This window comes from Spermophilus citellus, assembly GCF_964194105.1.
Source record: "Spermophilus citellus genome assembly, chromosome: 5".
Classification (NCBI taxonomy): Eukaryota; Metazoa; Chordata; class Mammalia; order Rodentia; family Sciuridae; genus Spermophilus; species Spermophilus citellus.
The window spans coordinates 51,766,113-51,780,401 of NC_138186.1; the positions used below are offsets into that span (position 1 = coordinate 51,766,113).

At 46.7% G+C, this 14,289-nt stretch overlaps 1 protein-coding gene across 2 annotated transcripts in view; it reads left to right on the forward strand.

The window, feature by feature from the left end:
- The first annotated feature begins 1,914 nt into the window (after window positions 1-1,914).
- Window positions 1,915-14,289, forward strand: part of PPARD (peroxisome proliferator activated receptor delta) — a 72,629-nt gene continuing 60,254 nt past the window's right edge. Inside the window, exons 1-3 of one of the 2 annotated variants that reach the window (XM_081294517.1) lie at window positions 1,979-2,047; window positions 2,762-2,845; window positions 6,076-6,159. The gene's annotated coding sequence lies outside the window, so the exon portion shown is untranslated. Of the gene's footprint in view, window positions 2,048-2,761; window positions 2,846-6,075; window positions 6,160-14,289 lie in introns of both variants that reach the window. The other variant, XM_081294516.1, reaches the window with a different exon arrangement.

The following is a 14,289-nucleotide window of genomic DNA, read 5'->3' on the forward strand; positions in this document are numbered from 1 at the left end:
ATATAAAGTTTTTTTTTCTTTTTTGGCTATATGATATCTCATCAGAGGGATACAGAATAATTTAACTAAATGTTTCTCTGTTGTTAGGTAATCAGTTCTCTCCCCCTCTCTCTCTCTCTCTCTCTCTCTCTCTCTCTCTCTCTCTCATTTTCATTTTAAATAATATTGCAGAGTTGGGTGAAGTGGCATGTACCTGTAGTCCCAACTACTTGGTTACTGAGGTGGGAGGATCACTTGAACTCAGGAGCTTTGGGCCAGTCTGAGTAACACCGAGAGACTCTGTCTCTAAACATAATAAATAAATGAATATATAATAATGATAATGTTGGGCTGGGGTTGTGGCTCAGTGGTAGAGTGCTCGCCTAGCACGTTCAAGGCCCTGGGTTTGATCCTCAGCACCACATACAATAAATAAAAGTATTGTGTTCAACTACAACTAAAAAATAAATATTTAAAATAATAATAATAATAATGTTGCAATGACTATTTTTGTGTGTATAAAATCTTTTCTTTCTTTAGGATTATTTCTTGTACTGAGGCTGGGGATGTAGCTCAGTGAGTAGAAGCTTGAGGGCCCAAGTTCAATCCCCAGTAATGCCTTGGCAGTGCTTTCAGAATTTCTTTTAGGGAAGGAACTGTCTTTATTAGGGGAAATAAGCCTCTTAGAGGGAGAAGGTTAGATCTTCAGGGCATGATTATTGGCAGGAAGCCAAGCAATGAAGCTATATGACTAAAATGTCTCTTTCCACCTGGAGCAATCTGTGTTGTGCTAGAGAGGGTGGGCCAAGGAGAGAAAGGTAGGGCAGGGAGGAAAGGGGTAGAGAGCAATTTGGGAGAAGAACAGGCCCTAAGGGGCGAAGGGGGCTTAGAACCTCAGTGGGAGATACAGAAAGCCCCTTAATGAGCTCTGATGGGTGACTTTACATCATGTGCCCCTGCCCCACCAGCCAGAGTATCACAATGTCTTCTGTACTCATAAATGTTTTGTGTGGGAAGAGGTGTGGGAAGTCCTTGGAAAGGGCTGAGTTTCATCTTTAGATTTTTGAACTGTGGTACAGTAACAGCCTGGGAAGCAGAAGCCCAAGAGGCAGACGTAATTAGAATATAAGTCTCCAGAAATTTGCAGAAGTCTTAGGGAGGGCTTTGACTTTCACAGTCCATTTTTACTACAATCTCAAAAGGCAAGGAGGTTGACATCTAAGTTCTAAAAGTAATATTCATTTCAAAAAGTAGGAAAAAAAGGAAAGCAAGAAAGAAGCGGGGGTGGGGTGGGGGTAGTCACTGAGAGTTCCAACACCAGAAAGCTGAGGGTGTAGCATATGAAGTGGTAGGAAGTGGGAGAGGTAATCTGTGTGTGTTTATGTTTTATTACAGATTGAAGCCAGGGCCTTGCACATGCTAGGCAAGTGATCGACCACTGAAATACATCCCAGCCCTTTTCCCTTTTTATTTTGAGGCAGGGTCTAAATTGCTGAGGCTGGCCTCCAACTTGCAATCCTTCTGTCTCGGCCTCCAGGGTAGCTGGGATTATAGGTGTGCACCACTATTCCCGGCTCAGCATTGCTTCTTCTTGGAAGCCACACACCTTCTCTGGGCCTGTTTCTTCACTGGGACGAGGAGAAGGTTGTACTAGATGACCTCTCAGTTCCCTTCCAGCTTTGAATTTCCTTTTGTAAGACTTGCTGGACTTGTCTTACTGGCCCAGGCTCGCCCTGGTGCGCTCCTCCCTCAGCTGCCGCTCCCGAATCTCGCGCCAGAGGGCGCTGCATACGGGCTCAGAGAAGCGTGCGGTGGGCGGAGTGGCGGAATCAGGGGAGTCTCCAAGACGCGCTGTGATTGGCTGAGACCGGGCGGAAGGGGGCGTGGAGGAGGGGGGAACCGAGCTGCGCGGTGACGTCGCTCTGGCGGGGGCGGGGCTGGGCCACCGAGCGTGTGACGCCGCGGCCGCGGCGGAGCTGGGGATTAATGGGAAAAGTTTTGGCAGGAGCGGGAGGATTGTGCGGAGCCTGCGGGACGGCGGCGGTGGCGCGGGAGGCGGCCGGGACAGGTCAGGACGGGTCGAGGGAAGCGAGCAGGCAGGCGGCGGAGGCCAGCGGCGGGCACGGGCGGAGACGGCCAGATGGCCTGGGGCGCGAGGCCCGGCGGGGAGCGGGGTGGGGGAGCGCTGGGGTCCGTGGACAGCGGCGCTGCAGCTTCCCAGCGCTGCGACCCGGGCAGCCCCACCGTCGTCCTTTGCCCTGCTGGCGCCCCGCCCCGCTGTCCCTGCACCCCCATCCTTTGGACCCCCGTGGCTGTTTGAGCCCAGGTCACCGCCGTTTCTGACCCGACTCCCTGGCCCCTCTTGGGCCTCGTAGCTCGGTCTCCTGCCACTTCTCTGGGAGCACCATCTCTGGCCCGGGATCCTGGCTCACTCCTCTGACCTCTTCCTTCATCTCTCTCTGATGTCCCCCAGTCCTCCTCTCTACCTGGCTCTTCTTCGGGAACTCGCCTTTCGCTCGTTATCCTTGCCTCCTGCCTTCACCTTCCATCCTTGCCCTTTTAGTCTTTGCTCTCTCCAGCTCTGCCCCACGTTGCCTGGTCAGTCACCCTCAGTATTACAGCTCCCCATTCTTCTCCTTGGGTTGTTATTTTGAGGCTTTTTTTCAGCCCCGTGCTTGCAATCCCTGACTGCCTAAGCTTCACCTACCCTGGCTACCTCCTGTTTCTTGCCCATCTACTTTCCTCCATATCAGCTCTGTCCCCCACATTCCTGTCCTTCCAGGTTCCTTGCGTTTTTTGGGGGGAGAAGTGTTAGCTCCACACTCTACTCTGCTTTCACTTGACCTCCACTTAAGATACCCATAAGGTAGGATTGGGGTGTTTGAGCCCATGATTAAATTAAGGGGGGGTGAATGTCTGAAATAACAGTTATGTCTGTGTGGGAAAATTTACTGGAGTGTTGCATCAGGGATGATGTCCAATTTGTAGCCCATTCTTCTAATCTCAGCTTTAATACTTCCCTTTTATGAGTCTGTTGACTTCCAGGAACCCTTGGGGAGAGACTGTGCCGAGTTGGGTGTGTGCCAGGGGTAGCCGGAGGCCTCATCCAACTCCTTTTCCCTTCCAGGAAACAGGATTCTATGTCTTTTCATTTGGAAAGTATACAACACTTTTAAACCATGATACCCATTCTGTTTGCTCTCACTCCCACCTTCCATACTGTGCCCCATCCCTAAGAGCTAAGAGAAGTGTCCAGAAGCAGTGCCTGTAGAGAATACCTGTGGTTCTCAATCTTTGTATTCTGATTGGCTCCAGAACATTTTTTTCCTATTTGAATTTTGAAATAGATCGCTGGCCTCCTTGCTTTGGGGCTGTCAGGCCTCTGTTCCTTTTATTATTGGTGGCTTGAACTGGTTGCTGATTTTCTCTTGTGTATCTTTAACTGACTGAATGTGCCTCTGCTGTTGGTCACTGAACAGGTTCTCTTGGAGTCTTATCTCCCTACTTTTTCTTGGGGAGCTTAATTTCCTGTGGATCCAGGAAGGAGGCTGACTCCAAAGCTCTGTTCATTTTGCCCAGGCCTAGTCTGGGGTATCAGGTTGATATCTGCCTGGAAAGTTATGGGGCTGCATTAGATAGATCTTGCCAGGATCTTGAGTTGTCTGCTTCCAGACACCTGGATCACTGTCTTGGGCTAGAGAGCCCATCATCTTGATCGTGTGTCTGGACATTTAACCTTCTTTCAGAAAGTTCTTTTCACATTCCTTCAATTTGAGTTCTTTTATTTGGCATTCATCCCTTGGAGAAATCTTCAGGAAATAATATATCCTCTGTTTCTGTTCAATCTGGTCTTGGAGGATTCTGAAAATGTGACCCACTCTCAAGTTCAGAGTTGAAGGCCTGTGGTTTCACTGGTTCCAGGTTTCTAGGTCTCCTCTTTTGAGGGTCATGCTCTCTCTCTGAGCCAGAACTGGCCACAGAATTGGCCACAGAACTGGCAGCCTTGAGGAGCTGTGGTGGAGAGCCAACTAAACCCGCTCTACCAGACCTGACACTTTTGTAACTCTCTTACACACTCACCCTTTTCTGGGGCAGCCATAGGATCATGGATAGTGTATCACTGAGCCAGTCCCCTCTCCATTGACCCCAGAGCCTTGTCTATGCAGTACTTGGGGCGATTTGGGAAAAGTGGACCAGAAGGGTTTTTGGTTCTTATGAAAAGCATTCCAAGAGAAGTCTTTTTTTTTTTTTTTTTCAACTTTTTTTTCCTCTTGTAATGGACCTTATTTATTTATTTATTTATATGTGGTGCTGAGAATTGAACTCAGTACCTCACACATAAGCCCCCTCCAGAATTTTAACGGGACATTCTTTTTTTTTTTTTTAAAGAGAGAGTGAGAGAGGAGAGAGAGAGAGAGAATTTTTAATATTTATTTTTTAGTTCTCGGCAGACACAACATCTTTGTTGGTATGTGGTGCGGAGGATCGAACCCGGGCCGCACGCATGCCAGGCGAGCGCGCTACCGCTTGAGCCACATCCCCAGCCCATAACGGGTCATTCTTGAGGTCGAGTTCCAGTGTTTGATAGTAACTTGGTCCAGTCTCTGACTTCTAACTCTGGAGGGAGTGGCTGCTTCCCTGTCTTTGCTTACCTGTTAGTAGGGCCTTGGTTACAGGTAGACCCAGTCCTGGTGGAGTGGCTTGGACATCAGCCGCCCTGGCTTGATAGCCTGTTGCAGTTTGTCCACTCTGTGATCTTTGAGTGGGTAGTCATGATTATTGATTACTAAGTTCCTGTTCAGTGATTTTGTAGGGCCTGGGTCAGCCTGCTTGTGTTTCCGTGCTGTGGGGTGGCAGGCCCCTGATGGTGTTCTACTCGTGGTGTGACCTGTCAGCTCCTATGTTCTGCTGCCTTTCTCCTTGCCTCTTCTCCACTGCTTTTTGGTGTATACCTCAGCCCACACAGGAAGAGGGACCCCCCCCCCCCCACTCAGCCACCACCCCCACCCATGGCCCCTTAACTCTCTTCCCTGAGGGCCCAGTAGGACAGTCAGTGTCAGGTACTGACCTGGGAAGCTGGTGGGCCTCTGTTTGGGATAGAGTGCAGCTGCCTGACTGTTGTGTAAGCTGTCGTCAGGGCCTGAGGAGCCTGACATGTCCTGGGACAGTGCAGCTTGTGTCTTCCAGGAGGAGCTAGACCTGTGACTCCTGAAGGTTTCAGCTGGATGCTGTCACTGAGGCCCCTGGTGCTCCCTGTAGGCTGGGAAGCTGAATGGTGGTGCCCTCCTCCAGTGCCTTGGAGAGCCTGGAGATGCCAGGAACCAGGCCCTCAGCCCAGCCTTGTCCACATTGGAAACATTCTCTTCTTCCTCCTGAGATCCAGTGTCTCCATGGACTTTGTCCAGCCAGGCCCTGGCTTGTATTGTGCCAGAAGCCCTGTGCCCATTGCCCTTGCCATGTTGTTCCAGGTTGCCCACTGGCTGTTTCTTGGACATGGTTTGCTGTCCCAGAGCATTTTTCTCTGCCTTTGGAGTCCCGGAAGGGTGGCTTACAACAGCTGGATTCCAGGATATTAGAGGGGAGCTGGGCACTTGGCTGGAGCTTGGCAGGGAGAGAATGGCCACTTGCATCAGATTTCAAACATGTGGGTCTGCTTCCTTGGCAAATGACTCCTGGCCATCATAGCTTAGCAGGCTGGTGACGGGGCTGTGACTCTAGTCCTGTCTGTGGGGTTTTGCTAAGGAATCAAACATGATTCAGGACATCTCAACATTTTTGAGCTGCCACCTGTGGTGGGGTGTTGGGCACCACCTCTTCCTTACGTTTCCAGCTCTTTCTGCCCCACCCTGGTAAAATCAGCAAAACCAGTGTCTGCTTGCTTAGAAGTGCACAGACTACTTCCAGGAGGGAGAAATATTTGCTGACTCAGGCTCAGAATAACAACAACATCTCAGGATGGGTGTGTGACAGTTGAAGAGCCAGCTTGCCTTGGGAGCGCTCTTTTGAGTCCTGGTATTTAACAAGAACATACTAGAACAACTTTCAGGACCCCTGGCATCTCTCAGCTGAAGATGTTGGTTTCTTTCTGTCCTGTAGGGTTGAGCGGGGCCGTGGGCATGCACGTGATACTCACACAGAGGCTTCTGCTCACTGACAGATGAAGACGGATGCACCCTAGAGGTAATCCCATCTCCCTTACTCTCTGGGGCCTCTGACAACTGACCAAAACAGGATTCAGATTTAGGAGCCTGGCTTTGAGGATGAAATGATTTCACTAGACCTCTGAGTCCCAGATCCCAGGTGCTTGTCATAGTACCTGCTGTCCTTCAGTTATACATAGTAGGCACTTATTAAATAATTACTGAATATCAGTGACTTACATATTTTTTTTAGGAGCATGGAGATTTTTTTCACCTTTGTGCCTACTAAAAAACAAACTCCTGAGGGCAAGGACTTATTTTCTTTCTCTTGTGTCTATGACATTGCTTGGCATAGAAAGGACACTGAGTAAATGTTTGTTGAATGAATAAATGAACATACTTTCCTCCCCACCCACATGAATGCTGAGGGTACCAGGTTACAAAGATGCAGTCCATTATTCTCTTTCATTTATGGAACAAATACTTTTGAGTACCAACTGTATACCAGGCACTTGGGAAATGATGATAGTAAAAACATTCAGTCCCTGTCTCTCCCGTCCATGGGCTGGCATATATGAGAGCAGGACATGATACACATAATTGTTCCTTCCCCTTCTGCTAGGCTAGTGGGTTCTCACCAGAATCTGAAAAACGCTGTGGTTTTCCATTGCTGTTTCCCTGTTCTCAGGATGCCTGGCAGGTTTTATAAACCCTCAGAGGGGTGCTCCAGGGAATTTGGTGTTCATTGTCTCAACTATTTAGGAAGCTGGGTTATGGTGGGTCCCTGCTGGTGGCCGGGAAAATGTGGGCCTCCTGTCTGTTTTAATCTCTGAAGTTCAGTGGTTCCAGGAGCTGTTTGAGGGCTTCACTTCCCTTTCTCTGCCTTTAACACCCTGCAGGTTTTCCTGTTGCTGAACAGGGTGGTGAGGCCCTGGGTCTGTCCATCTGTGGGGGTCAGGTTGTTTGTGGATCTCTCAGGAAGGTCTTGGGCAGGGGTCCCTGCTGTTCTCCAACCTTTATCAAGTCCTTTCCTCTGAAGGGAATTCGAGGGAGGAAGAAGGGGGGTTGGAGGCCTGTGAGGTTCCCTCAGAGGGGAGGAGGTGGATGTTCCCTCTGAGCAGGGAGAGCTGCTGGGCTGAATTGATTTGCTTTGTCATGTGCTTCAGCGACAGCTAGCCACAGTGGTAGTAATTGTGCATGTCCAGGGATCGGCTGTAATTCATCCCTGAGCTTTGAGCTCCCAGTCCTAGCTAGAAGCTGTCTTCTTAGTGTCCTCTGGCAAAGTTGAGACTATTAGATTTTATAGCTTTGTCATGTATTTTTGTGTTAATCTCTGGAAGTCGTGGCTATTGCCACCTTCATCTTTCCTACCTGAAGCCTGTGTGTGGGTCAGGTTCTGGGACAGATGTTTCACATGGGCGCCTCTGGGATGAGTCAGATCCTGGCTAGGGAAAGAAGACATGCACAGGAAAGATTTTTTAGATATTAAAGAGCTTGTGGCTACTGAGAACATGGTGCTGTGTAGAGGATGCACAGTTAGATGTGCAGGTTGTCACTGAGAAAGGACCTTGTTCCTCAAGAAACTGGGTCTTGGACAGGGCCTTGGGGGGAAAATGGTTTCTTTTGAAGTCAATTTTAGAATAGTGTGAAACAGTGATTCTTAAACATTCTGGCCTCAATACCACTTTAGAATTTAGACATAACTTTCTTATATTCATACATGAATACACAACCAGTGTAACTCCACACCGTGTACAACCACAGGAATGGGAAGTTATGCTCCATGTATGTCTGATATGCCAGAATACATTCCACTGTCATATAAGCTGAGAAGAGCTAATAAAAAATGAAAAACAAACCACTTTAGATTTTTTTTTTTAGTTGTACATGACTACAGTATCTTTATTTTATTTATCTTTTTTTGTATGTGGTGCCGAGGATCGAACCCAGTGCCTCACGCATGCAAGGCAAGTGCTTATCCACTGAGCCACAGCCCTGGCCCCACCACTTTAGATTCTTAAAAATTATTGAGGACCTCCAAAAACTGAGGAATTTTAAAAAATAATGTACCAATTCATTTAATATATAAAATTAACTTATTACATTATAAATAATATTTTTAATGAGAAATAACTATTTCAAAGCAAAGTGATTAAGTGACATTGTTTTACTCTTTTTGCCTACCTTTTTATGATTTAATAAAAGACAGCTGAATTCTTTTTTTTTCTTTTTTGGTACTGGGGATTGAACCTAGAGGTGCTTTACCACTGAATCACATCTCTAGTCCTTTTTTTAAAAAATATTTTTTTAATTGTTGATAGACCTATATTTTATTCTATTTATATGTGGTGCTGAGAATTGAACCCAGGGCCTCACACATGCCAGGCGAGTGCTGTGCCCCAGACCTTCCTGTCCTTTTTATTTTGAGATAGGGCCTTACTAAGTGCTGAGGCTGACCTCAAACTTGGGATCCTCCTGCCTTAGCTTCCTCAGTCATTGGGATTACAGGTGTGCACCACCATGCCCAGCTAGGATAGCTGAATTCTTACAGCTACTTTTTGCCTCAGTCTGGCTGGGCACAAATCACCAAGCCGCCACAAAGCACTTGTCAAACAGGAAGCTTTATTGCCTGAACTCTACCAGCACTCCACGCATACTCCCCAGGAACTCTCCCCGGAACTTTCCCAGCTCTCCACCGGGTTCTGCGCCCTCTCAGCGAGAACTCCAAAGTGGCGGTCACCGAGGCAGCAGGAACCACCCTATTCAGGAGCCACCCTATTGCCGGACAGCAAGGGTCCATATACAACTCAGTACATAGCCTGTCCCAATCCAGCATCATCCAGTCACAGCAATTATAACTTAATTATCATTATCTTAATGGCTCTCACTGGCTCACCTCTTAACCTTCTGGCGCCATCCCAACTCGGCTGTGGCTCTTAGCAACTTTTGTGTTCAAGGTCTTGCAAAATGTTATTTTGTTTGAAGGATTCGAAGAAAATTGGACTTCACACAGATATGTGGTTTATAAAGGGAGGAGTATTTTAATAACCTTTGCCAATAATTGTAGATATTCTCTTTTGATGCTCAAAAGAGCCTCACTTGTCTAACTCAGCAAGTGGTAGTTTAAGGTTAGTTGCAGTGTGGGTCTGAACCTCATCAACAAACTTTCTATACTTTGTGACATTAAAATCCTTTGGTCTGTCTTGCACTTTGAGTGACAATTTTACTTTGAATTGGTGGTTGGCAACTATTGGCTCACTGAATTATATAGATCTCCCAAATGTTGACACATTTCATTTTACAATATCAAAAAATCATATTAATTAATATTGCCACTGATCTCATCAGAAAGTTTTTTTTAAGTATTTTTTAGTTGTAATTGGACATATTACCTTTATTTTATTTATTTTTATGTGGTGATGAGGATCGACCCCAGGGCTCTACCACTGAGCTACAACCCCAGCCCTCATCAGAAAGTTTTTAAGTGCTCAGGAGCACTTGTTTTTACAAGTTTTCCCTGAAATGAATTCTCCCTTGAGAGCTTGTTTTTTTAAATTATGGATGACATGCTGTTACTTCTTAAAGTGGCAGGCTTACTTCACTTATTTTAAAGAAAAAGAATATCAAAGTCTAATCAATCATAATTTCCCTGTTAATCTTCTTTTGGAGAAAAACTGTGTTCCATGAAAAAAGTGGCTAGTTTAGCTTGCAACTTAGTGATACAAGTACTTTTTCTTGCAACCATTATGTAACTCTCATTTTGTTACGTGGAATATTACATGTTGAGCTGGGGAGTTGTAACTCAGTGGCAGAGCACTTGCCTAGCAAGTGCAAGGCCCTGGGTTTGAGTCCCAGCAACACACACACACAAAAGTTGTCAGAGGTTGAAGTTAATAAAGTTAGTTTTTATTGGTTTTATCTAGGACATTCTTCAGGGCAATGGCACTTCATTGTTTTTCATGGTTCTGCGAATTGACTGGACTCAGCTGGGTGAATCTCATTTGGGTCTCTTATGTGACCTATAGACTGGGCAGCATCATGTGAAAGCATGGCTGCCCTGGACTTGCACCCGACTCACTCACTGCCTGGTACTCAATGTTGCCTGTTGCCTGTGGGTGGCCCCTCCATGTGCCTTGAGCTTTGCACAGCATGATAGCTGGGTTCTGAGCAGAAGCATCCTAAAAGTGAGCATACTGAGAGATGCAGGCAGAAATAGCAAGGTCACAGTGTTACTTCTGTATTCTCTTGGTCATAGGACTAACAGATTCAAAGAGAGGACTACATAAGGGTGTGAATACAAAGAGGTGAGGTTCCCTGGGGAGAGACAGAGGCTTCCTTGGAGACTAGCTGCTACTTTTTAGCATCCTTTATATGAGGTAACCTGACCTATATATGAATTTATTCTAGGAGGAAAGTGCATCTTCTTATAATTTCCATTCTTAGAAATAATTATTAGAAAATTCTTCGTGGGTTGATAGAGGGCACTGAATGCCAAGTAAAGGAATTTGCACGCTGTTCCTTGGCCAGTGGGAAGCCATTGATGGTTTTGGAGCAAGAAGTGATGATATTAATATTGCAAAAAAGATGAGTTGAGTAGAGAAGGAATGGAGGCAGAGAAGACGGGAGAAGATGGGTAGGGGACTACCACAGTGGTTTCAATGTAAGGAGGTTCTTCCTCACATTAAATGAGTTCCTCTGGGTGCGGTTCAGTGCATTGCTTCTGACTGCTTCTGACCTATCAGTCACACAGTTTAGGTATCCAGGTGTGGGGAGAGTAACCCTCACCCCTGTTTAGGGTTATGGTTGCATGGGAGAGATTAACTCAAGGGTTCACAAAAGTAAAAGGCAACTAAATTTTAGGTTTTATTGTGAAGGTACATGAAAAGTTAAGCATTGGGGCTGGGGATGTGGCTCAAGCAGTAACGCTCACACCTGGCATGCACTGGGTGCTGGGTTCGATCCTCAGCACCACATTAAAAAAATAAATAAATAAATAAAGATGTTGTGTCCACCAAAAACTAAAAAATAAATATTAAAAAATTTTCTCTTTGTCCGCCGAGAACTAAAAAATAAATATTAAAAAAAAATTCTCTCTCTCTCTCTCTCTCTCTCTCTCTCCCCCTCTCTCCCTCCCCCTCCCTCCCTCCCCCCTCTCTCACTCTCTCTTTAAAAAAAAAATTTTTTTTCTCTTTCTCTCTTTAAAAAAAAAGTTAAGCATTACCAGGTGTAGTGGTGCACACCTATAATCCTTGCTACTTGGGAGGCTGAGGCAGGTGGATGACAAGTTCAAGGCCAGCCTCTGCAATTTAGTGAGACCCTATCTCAAAATAAGAAAATAAAAAGGGCTGGGGATGCAGCCCAGTGGTAGAGCACTCCCGGGTTCAATCCCTAGTACCTCAAAATAACTAAAATTTTAAAAATATTAATAAAATGAACCTCACCTCTTGTCTATCCCCTTCCTGCTGGGTTCTGAGGTGGCGAACTTAGGGAGAAATGCCTTTCTGAACCCGCCTCTTCCTGAGTTCCAGCCGGCATGCTGGGAGCCCAGACAGAAAACGGGCATCTTCACCTTTGTCACAGCCCTCGGCGGCAGAGTGGCGTGTTGTGGTTCCCTTCTTTTTCTTTCCAGTGTATTTTTCAGCCTAACTTCTCTCCAGCCTTGTAGTCATCCCAGCAACTGTCCTGAGACCATTACTGAGCCCCACACAGCTAATGGGGACATGGTTTTGACAGCGAGTGTTCTCCCACGAGGAGGACACTGAAAGGAGAGGCTCCCGGGAGGCCCAGGGTACTGCCTTGTGCTTAAGCTCACAACTCTGTCGTCATAATGGGTGTCTCAGCAGATTGTCACGGCTTCCGTTTGTCATCTGCTGTAACCCTTGATCCTCTTCACTGCTTTTGGCACTTCCCTGTCCCTGAGTTGTGACCTCAGAGGCCCAGAGCTGGAGCATGAGTCAGCCTACTCTCCTAACCTGCAGCCTTTGCTGATCAGGCCATGCTGCGTGCGCAGTGGTCTGGTGCTCACTCTTGCCCCACCCAACAAAGCCTCACGCTGGACTCAGCATCTGCATTTCTAAACAAGCAGACGGTACTGTTCTTCTGTTCCTTTTTATTGCCTGAAACATTTCCCTGCTGCTAATTGTCACTTGATTTTCTTTGCCTCCATTTCCTGTAGTACACGGTTTCTTAGCCCAGCACTGTAGACCTGGGATCTGTCAGTGGCTGTCCTGTGCATCCAGATGGTTGGCAGCATCTTTGGCTTCTACCCACTAGATGTCATTAGCATGTTCCCCTCCCCAGTGGTAAAAATCAACATCTCCAGACATTGCCAAATGTTCCTGGGAGGCAGAAATCACCTTTGGTCCCTGAGAACCAGTGCTGTCCTCAGATATCTCCCTGAGCCCTGGAGGTCCTTGGAAGGAGTGAAGTGGCTCTCAGTGAGCAGTGTGTTCCAACTAACTACGAAGCCAGTGGCTGTCTATACACGGAAGGGCGTGTCCAAGAAGTAAAGCCAACTCCTAGAGTGGTTGTGTTTCTCAGTCTCTACTACTATTTCTTCTTCTTCTTCTTTTTAAAAATATATTTTTAGTTGTTGATAGATCTTTATTTTTTTTTATTTATATGTGGTGCTGAGAATCGAACCCGTGCCTCACACATGCCAGACAGGTGTGCTACTGCTGCACCTCACCCCCAGCCCTCAGGCTTGTACTTCTCCAAATCATTTAGCATTTGGGCAGAAGCCACCTTCCTATAGCTTCCAGAGGTGCCCGGTAGAGAACAGGTGGTCCCAGCATGCCAATTGCCATTAACTAGCGCATTCCTGGTGCCCAGCATTAGCAGGGGGTCAGGGTGCTCTGATCACACAGTCTTCTTCATGCCCCGACTCTCAGAACTGTCTGGCACAGGCAGCTCTCCTGTGAGAAAGCTTTTCTGCCACCCAGGGTTTGTTTGACCCAGACCATTCTTCTCAGCTTCCTGACCTTTAGGACAATCCAGAGATTCAAAGGGCTCCCCTTGACCCTCAGCTTGCACCCTGGAATGATTTTCCCAGCAGCCCCTGGGGACTTAAAGAAAATTGCCTTTCCCTTCCGAAGAGGGCCACAAAGGTGCACGTGCTCAGTTCCAAAAAAATGAATTCTCTTCTGCCTACTTAAATAGCAACAAGTAGAGCTAAAGAAAGCCTAGGCCTGGGGACATTACCGATCCCCATCTGACACTTTGTCATGTGAACAGGGATCAGTACTAGATGGTGTTTTTCAGACTTCTGTTTCTTACATGCCCTTGGAGTTTGCTTGCTTGTTGGTGGCTAAATAATGGCCTCCAAAGATATCAAGGCCATCACCCCTAGAATCTGTGAATATTGTCTTATATGACAAAATGGACTGCAGATGTGATTAAGTTAAGGATCCCAGCATGGGGGATTATCCTGGATTATCTGGTGGACCCTAAATGCAATCACAGATGTCCTTATAAGGGGACAGTAGAAAGATTTGAACTGGAGAAGAGGCAGTGTGACCACTGCTGCAAGATGCTACCCTTTGGGCTTTGAAGACAGAGGAAGAGGCCAAAAAATGCAAGGAATGCAGCTCCGGAAGCTGGAAAAGGCAAGGAAACAGACTCTCCCCGGGACCTCTGGCGGAAGTGCAGCCCTGCCAGCACGTTGGTTTTAGTTCAGTGATGCTAGCTTTGGACTTCCCACCTCCAGAACTATAAGAGAATAAATGTGATTTGTTTTAAGCCACTAAGTTTGTGATAATTTGTTATAGCATAACAGGAAACTAATAAAGGGATTATCTGCCTCTGGGCACAGGTGGGTGACTTGGCTGATTCCTGTTCTTATTTTAAGGTATCTCTTCCATGGCACTAGAATGTAGCCCAGCCTTGTTCCAAGCTAATATTTGAGACAGTCTGCATTTTGGGGGGATCCTCAGGGGACTTCTGGGAGCAAAAGAGAAGACCTCAGATAGTATCTGATCCTTGCTTTTGGAGCTCATCCCATACCTTCAATCTGATCCAATTAAATGGTGTTTTTCAGACTGTTGAGGGTCCAGGATTAGTGACTATCTTATTCTAATTCCATCCCTCTTTCTTCCATTTATTCAGCAGTTATTTATTGAGTACCTTCCAGGTGCTGGTGGCTGTTTCTAGGCACTGAGAATGAGTGGGTAAC